This window comes from Panulirus ornatus, chromosome 16, assembly GCF_036320965.1.
Source record: "Panulirus ornatus isolate Po-2019 chromosome 16, ASM3632096v1, whole genome shotgun sequence".
In the NCBI taxonomy this organism is placed as follows: domain Eukaryota; kingdom Metazoa; phylum Arthropoda; class Malacostraca; order Decapoda; family Palinuridae; genus Panulirus; species Panulirus ornatus.
Window position 1 is genome coordinate 5,888,320 of NC_092239.1, and position 7,500 is coordinate 5,895,819.

Sequence of the window (7,500 nt, forward strand, 5' to 3'; positions counted from 1 at the left end):
TTTTTTTTATCCTCTCTCTCTCTCTCTCTCTCTCTCTCTCTCTCTCTCTCTCTCTCTCTCTCTCTCTCTCTCTCTCTCTCTCTCTCTCTCTCTCTTCCCGGAAACCTTATGAGAGTCCCATTGTGGCTATCAGACACCCCAGGCGAGGGTAATGGCCGTAGTTAAATCAAGGTTATGGCCAGACTTATGCAGAGTCTCTCTCGCCGCCCGGGGGGCTCCTCCTCCTCCTCCTCCTCCTCCTCCTCCTCCTCTCTCCCCTCGGCCCGCCAAAATGAACTATATATTATCACATTATGAATGACTGTTATGATTACCACTGCGGCTCTGGTTTACGAGAAGCCGCCACCACCACCCCACCCCTGGGATTTAGAACCGACGAAGGTGATGTAAGGATTAGTTTGGATGTTGTCGCCCGAGGTAATGGATCAATAGGATTTGGGTGTCATCTGCACGGCCCTTTGAGTACGGCGGTGCCAACCCCATTAAAGTACGACGGTAACGATCGTTAGGTATAAGACGGGCCTGGACTTTGACGAGAGGTCTTTAGATGTCAGGTCAACGACCAGACCATCATATATATATAAAGTCCACGGGGAAAATGAAACACGATAAGTTCCCAAGTGCACTTTCGTGTAATAATCACATCATCGTGTTTCATTTTCCCCGTGGACTCATAGGAATTGTGATCCTTTCCAACAATATATATATATATATATATATATATATATATATATATATATATATACACACCCAAGGGTCGTACTGTCGCCCATAAGCACTTAGGGAAACTTGTTTACTTGTGTCTAAACCAGTATCTGTGGTCGGAGGTCGACCTTCCGTGACCCCGAGTTGACCCGGTCTAATTATCACATAGCCCCCACAGCTGGCGCGAGTGTGTGACCTCAGTGTCAGGTCAGCGGGCTCTCAAGTGTCAGGGCATGGGGGTCATGTTTGTGGGTCAAAGTCACCATGACCTGCCTAGGCTGTGAGATGTGGTCTGTCATTGACACTGGGGATGATGGTGGTTGATTGTGGTAGGAGAGCCATTGCTTTTGCTGTCCTTTTCTTTTACTGTTTTTGAAGGGAACTGCATTTTATTGAAGAGTGCTGAGGCCAGACCACCTCGCTTGGACGTTGAACTTCGTCTGTTTCCTGGCGCCACCTCGCTGATGCGGGAAACGGCTTGTGTGTGTGTGTGTGTGTGTGTGTGTGTGTGTAAAAGTCTATCGTGTAGTTTGGTGGACTAAGTTTTTCTTTTTCATTTATATCACGTAAGTTTTTCCGTCACCCGTCATTCGTCCTACAACAGCTGCATTTTTGTTGTTGTCACTGAAATAACTGGTCTTACGTCTGATTGGAATGACAACACATGTTGCTATGCAAGGACGCCTTTATGACTTTGTTTTGATGGCAAGTTACAGAATGCAGGATTATGTTTTTTTTCTTTTGCAGTATCAGTATACGAGAGAGAGAGAGAGAGAGAGAGAGAGAGAGAGAGAGAGAGAGAGAGAGAGAGAGAGAGAGAGAGAGAGACTCAACCCGAGAGAAAATATACAGAATAATACAGTTTTGAACTCGCCTTCCCACTTGCACCAAGTCAGTTCTTATTTTAAAAGCGGATAAGTTAATTAAATTCCCTTCAGCGGTAAAACTTTGTGTCGGTTCATGGTAAAGAGGTCTGTTGTTTAAAGGCCACAAGACAGCGAGGACTGCATTTAAATACTGTTCATTAAAACGAGCGCACACAGACACATAGTTGTCGAAGTATAGTTTTTATCGTATAATTTTGTTTTTGTTTTTTTTTTAATCACCTCTCACCCGTCTGTGTTGGATAACGGTTCATGGCGTCACCTCAAATCCCTACCCTCGTTCATTGGACGCAGTTACTCTTCTTGTGTTCATGAACCAAAACATAATAATAATAATAGTTTGATTAACCGAAGCAGTATTATTCTTCGTCCATCATTGGAATTATGAAGTTCATAGATTTTAAGAAATAATGAGTCGTTGAAATGTTACATGATACGAGGTGCGTCTGTTGACATGGCAGTTGTGTGTGGAAAGTGACGTGGAAAGTGGCCTGGAAATTCGAAAGGAAATCCCCCGCTCGTCCGATCAAGCCGAGGGAGGTTACGGTAACGGAGGAGGCAAGAAACGTGTCCTCCAGCGGCTAAGGTAATCCACGTCGTGCCGGCCATGTGATCCCTGCACACTTTGCTCGGTACCATGGACGGAGCTCTTGAGTTGACCGGCTCTCTCTCTCTCTCTCTCTCTCTCTCTCTCTCTCTCTCTCTCTCTCTCTCTCTCTCTCTCTCTCTCTCTCCCCCCAGTTTCTTTTCTCCCGTTCCATGGCCTATACCGTTACCGCCTTCCACACCTGTGTCGTGCGATGGTGATCATGCCATGATTGACCCAGTACTGTGGTTTGCTTTCGAGTTAATCGAAAGATGTACTTCTCTCTCTCTCTCTCTCTCTCTCTCTCTCTCTCTCTCTCTCTCTCTCTCTCTCTCTCCAAAGGAGAAGACCATCATTTTCTTGCTACTGTAAGTAGCGCAGCCTTGGAGGTGCAGGAGCCCCAGAAGGGGTACAAATAGATCAGTGGAGAGACATCCATAAGATTCCGTCGTTGATTTACTTGCTATCTATCTAGGTTTTTTTTCTAGGGGATTTATTCACCTATTTAAGGTTTCCTGATTTATCTTAGTTTCCCTGGGATGTGTTGCAACCTATGGTTTTATGGTCATTAGCTGCATATAATAGCCTATCGAATGCTCGCGTCATGTCATAGACTTAGAAAAAATATTTAGACATTGAGACATTGTCTATATTATAAATATCATATATATATATATATATATATATATATATATATATATATATATATATATATATATATATATATATATATATATATATCGGAAAGGATCACAATTTTGCGCGTGATCAAGATATTCCTGAGTCCACGGGGAAAATGAGACACGAAAAGTTCCCAAGTGCACTTTCGTGTAATAATCACATCATCAGGGGAGACACAAGAGAGAAATATAAGTCAGTTGATATACATCGAAGAGACGAAACTAGGACAATGATGTGATTATTACACGAAAGTGCACTTGGGAACTTTTCGTGTCTCATTTTCCCCGTGGACTCATAGGAAAAAAAAAAATATATATATATATATATATATATATATATATATATATATATATATATATATATATATATATATATGCGACTCAGTTTTCACCCACTGTAAGAATCGCGTTGTCGATCATCTGTAGTTACGTGGTTCCTGTGTAATTTTGGCCTGAACTCAAGGACGACAATTCGAGTCCCAGCCAAGCACGACAGGGGATTATATCGTCCTGGGTGTTACCCGCTGGGCCCATGAGGCTGACGAGCTCTCCTCAAAGGCAAGAAAGAGGTGGGCTGATCCGAAACTTGACGTCCGCGGAGAAAAGCTAGGCTAGAGCCGACGTCCGCGGAGAAAGGCTAGGCTAGAGCCGATGTCCGCGGATAGAGGCTAGACTAAAGCCGACGTTCATGGATATAAGCTAGGCTAGAGCCGACGTGTGCGGAGAAAAGCTAGGCTAGAGCCGACGTCCGCGGAGAAAGGCTAGGCTAGAGCCGATGTCCGCGGATAGAGGCTAGACTAAAGCCGACGTTCATGGAAATAAGCTAGGCTAGAGCCGACGTGTGCGGAGAAAAGCTAGGTTAGAGCCAACGTCCGCGGATAGAAGTTAGGTTAGAGCCGACGTCCATGGAGAAAAGCTAGGCTAGAGCCACCGTCCATGGAGGATAGCTAGGTTAGAGCCGACGTCCATGGAGGAAAGCTAGGCTAGAGCCACCGTCCATGGAGAAAAGCTAGGCTAGAGCCGACGTCCATGGAAAAAAGCTAGGCTAGAGCGTGACGTGCGGGATGCGACTAGGCTAATGGAACGGAGGGTTCCTAGGTCCAATTTGTTGGTGCAGTTGTAGCGAGGACCTGGCAACAGAGGGGGGGATTAGCGTGGGGGGGTTCGTTCATGCCCGCGTTGGTACGGCTTCGGTGGTAGAGGCTTATTTGATAAGGGGGGTGAGTGGCGGTTGTTTAACCCCCTTCCCCCAAACCCCCACACCGTCCCCCATTCCTCAAATCCGGCCAATTCCCTTCCCCCCTTCCTCCCTCCCTCCCCTTCCTAGGTCTGTGCGGGATAACCTTGGAAAGTCAATCTCATCCCCTTTGCCAGTGGTTTTGATGCTTTTTCTTTTTACTCCATCATTTTGCGATTCAGTTTTGTATCACCTATAACGTCTTAGGCCCCCTTTGAGAACGACGTTACGACCCTTGAACAAAACGATATGACTCCACCACGACGATGCAATCTTTGGCTGTGATTGGCCCAGTCTTTCACCTGACCCTCAACATTCTTACCGCCGTGCTGAAGAAGAGGGTTCCTCAGTGAATAGCCATTAATTAGTCTTACATTGGACATGTACCCCTTAGAAGTACATATATGTACTCACACTTCTGTCGTATTTCCCATACTTCAGCACAAATCTGTACACATCCACGCATTCTACACTTTTCCAGACCTTGCAGCCAGCCACAGTTTTCTGCAAAGTTCGTTCTCTATTGCAAAATTCGCCTTAAATCCGCTATGAAGGGGAAATCCGACGCTCACCTTTCTTTTACCGATTGTCAGTCAAGAAGTGATAGGATATTGCAGAGAGAGGGTGTACATGTACACAGCCCACAGCCCAGTTCAGCACTGTCTTGCTTTTCTGTCCATAATAAGTACTGAACCCACCTGTAGTGTGTGTGTGTGTGTGTGTGTGTGTGTGTGTGTGTGTGTTTGTCCTAACAGTTGATGTGTTAGGATGTAAATGATAGTGTTATGTCCTTGAGTACGACCCGTTCGAGTAAAGGCTACATAAGCCATCGGAGCCTAGGGTCGTACCGTCGTTGTCAAGGGTCGAACCATCGTTGTCAAGGGTCGTACCATCGTGTTGAGGTCGTACCTCTAATGCTAAATGGTCGTGTTATCGACAGGACAAGAGATGTGTTGCCTGGCAGCATTCGCCAGGATTGCTGAAGCTAGAACAGCAGCGAGGAGCCAGCCCCCCACATATATCACGGTAACCTGACGGGAAACATAAATCTGTGACGACGATTTGAAACGATAAATGGATGAGTCGTCGGTTTTACGTTGTGTAATTTCAGAGATGATCATCGCCCAGAAATTTACATGCTTTTGATTTCAGAGATTAAGTAGTGGTAAATAATAGAGAGCTAGAGAGAGAGAGAAAAAAAATATAGAGGAATGAAATTGAAAGCTTCCGAGGAAGCCATATTCCCCTCTACCCACCGCGCGCGGACCTCTGTCAACAAACGAATTTCCTCCGCCATCTCCCTGTCTGGTCGCCCTCCACTCAGCTTTTTTCGCTTTTAATCGGCTTCTGCCTCCGAGATCCGCTTTCCACTCCCTCCATGCTGGAGACTCAGCATTCAGCACCTAAATCTCTTATGCTGCGGGGGGAAGGAAGTCTTTTAAAACACTTGCCTTATATGCTGATTATAATTTCGTCCCGTGAGTTAAAAACGCGAGGCTTTGAATGGTTTGTTGTCACGAATTTTGATGAAAACGGGATTTACTGGCCGTTTTCTTTGTGCCAGAGGGAGGAAGGCAGTGTGTGTGTGAGAGGGACGGGTTTGTATGATACTTGTTGGCTTAATGCTCAAGGATCGTGGGGGTCATGTTGGCTCGGAGAGAGTCTTGTTGGAAATTAGTATCGGTTCGCTGTCCTTGTGACGAGTTAAGTGGAGGGAACGGGGCAGCTTGTGAGGAGGAGGAGGAGGAGGAGGGGCAGGACAAGTGTGGGGTGGGATGGCGGGGGATGGGGGACGGTTGTGTGGGTGACGAGAGGTGTGAGGGGATGGCCTAGTGAGTGAAGGTGTGACCGGGTGTCATGGTGACGGAGGGTGGTGGCGGTCGTCCTGCACCACCTTCGTGCTTGATTAGGGATCGGCTGTGTGGAGAGGAGGGGAGTGAGGAGAGTGTACGCCACCGCTCCCCTCCTTCATCCGTCGGCCACAGTTTGCCTAACCTAGAGAGAGAGAGAGAGAGAGAGAGAGAGAGAGAGAGAGAGAGAGAGAGAATATTCTCTAACCGCCTTGATTTTTTTTTTGAGTGTGTGTGTGTGTGTGTGTGTGTGTGTGTGTGTGTGTGTGTGTGGATAGTCAGGTTCTGGAGGGTGGTGAGGCGTGCCTCAGCCGGAGGTTGGGAGCTCTACAGCTTGTAATAGTGGTACATACCTTGTGATGCTCAAGACTGGTGGTGGTAGTGGTGAGGGATGATGGTGAATGGTATTAGTGATGGTGGTGGCAGTAGTAGTTTTAGTTTAAGATTTAAGAATATTTATTGTAGTAGTATAAGACGGAGGGTGTAGAGGGAGACTTCACACGGTACCCTGGATGACCCCTGACCTCCGCACCCAGGGGCACCCACCCCTGGGGGCAGACGACTAAGGCTTTTTGCAGTGTTCTGGAAGTAATTCCTGAGTTAGGTCGATAGGTCGAAAAGAAATTTAAGGCTAGGTTAGAAAAGGATAGGTATCAATCATTAGGTGGCTCGGGGGAAGGCTTTACTTCAAGCCCGGTTAGGTTAGCTTGGATCGGTCTGTGAGAGACTTAAGGAGTCTAGGTTAGAATAAATTAAACTAGGCCTTTGGAGATTTAAGCAGGAAATACTGGTAGTGCTACCTCGCTCATAGTATAAAAAGCAGTATGATCAGAAACATGGATTAAGGATTGAGTCCAATACAACTTCCACAAGCCACATGGAACGTACTCTTAATTGTGAACTTCAAAATAAGCCCAGATTTAAGGGGTAGGCCTGTAATAAAGTAACAGCTGCACAGTTTGGCATGTGTCGCACTGTGTTGTACTGTGGCGGCTAATATAAGCTTAATTCTCAAATACTTGTTAAAAATAAAGAAACAAATATAGGATAGGAAGGCTTGGTAATGAGTGACTCCCGAGTAACTTGGTAATTTGATATATTAATCCGCGGGAGCAGAGTTTTAACCCGTGTAATTTGGTTATCCAAGAAGAGATGGCGCTAAGATCGCTTACTTGACGCTCAACACACCAGCTCTTGTTTACAGTAGGACAGAGCTCTTGTTCGGGGGTCGGAGTGTTTTTTCTCTTGTCAGGATAACGATGCGCCTGTGTTTAAAGTTTGTTTATATATATATATATATATATATATATATATATATATATATATATATATATATATATATATATATATGGAGCGTGACGGTATGATGTTTGAGCACGGCTGTACGTCTCTTGTGGCCGACGTCAAGCACAGCGATGCGACCTTTGAGTAGCCTAGCCTTTGACGTTGTATCTTCGTGTCCAGTGGGTTTAACTCGTACTTGAAGGACATGAGGCTAGTTTTTTTTTTCTAGCTTAGCAAAACATTTGACTGAAATTAAGAGAATTATTCAGCATTT

The 7,500-nt window shown here is 45.7% G+C and overlaps 1 long non-coding RNA gene across 2 annotated transcripts in view; it reads left to right on the forward strand.

The window, feature by feature from the left end:
- The window catches only part of LOC139753948 (uncharacterized), a 150,730-nt gene that overhangs the window by 30,495 nt on the left and 112,735 nt on the right, over positions 1 to 7,500 (forward strand). The window lies entirely within an intron of this gene.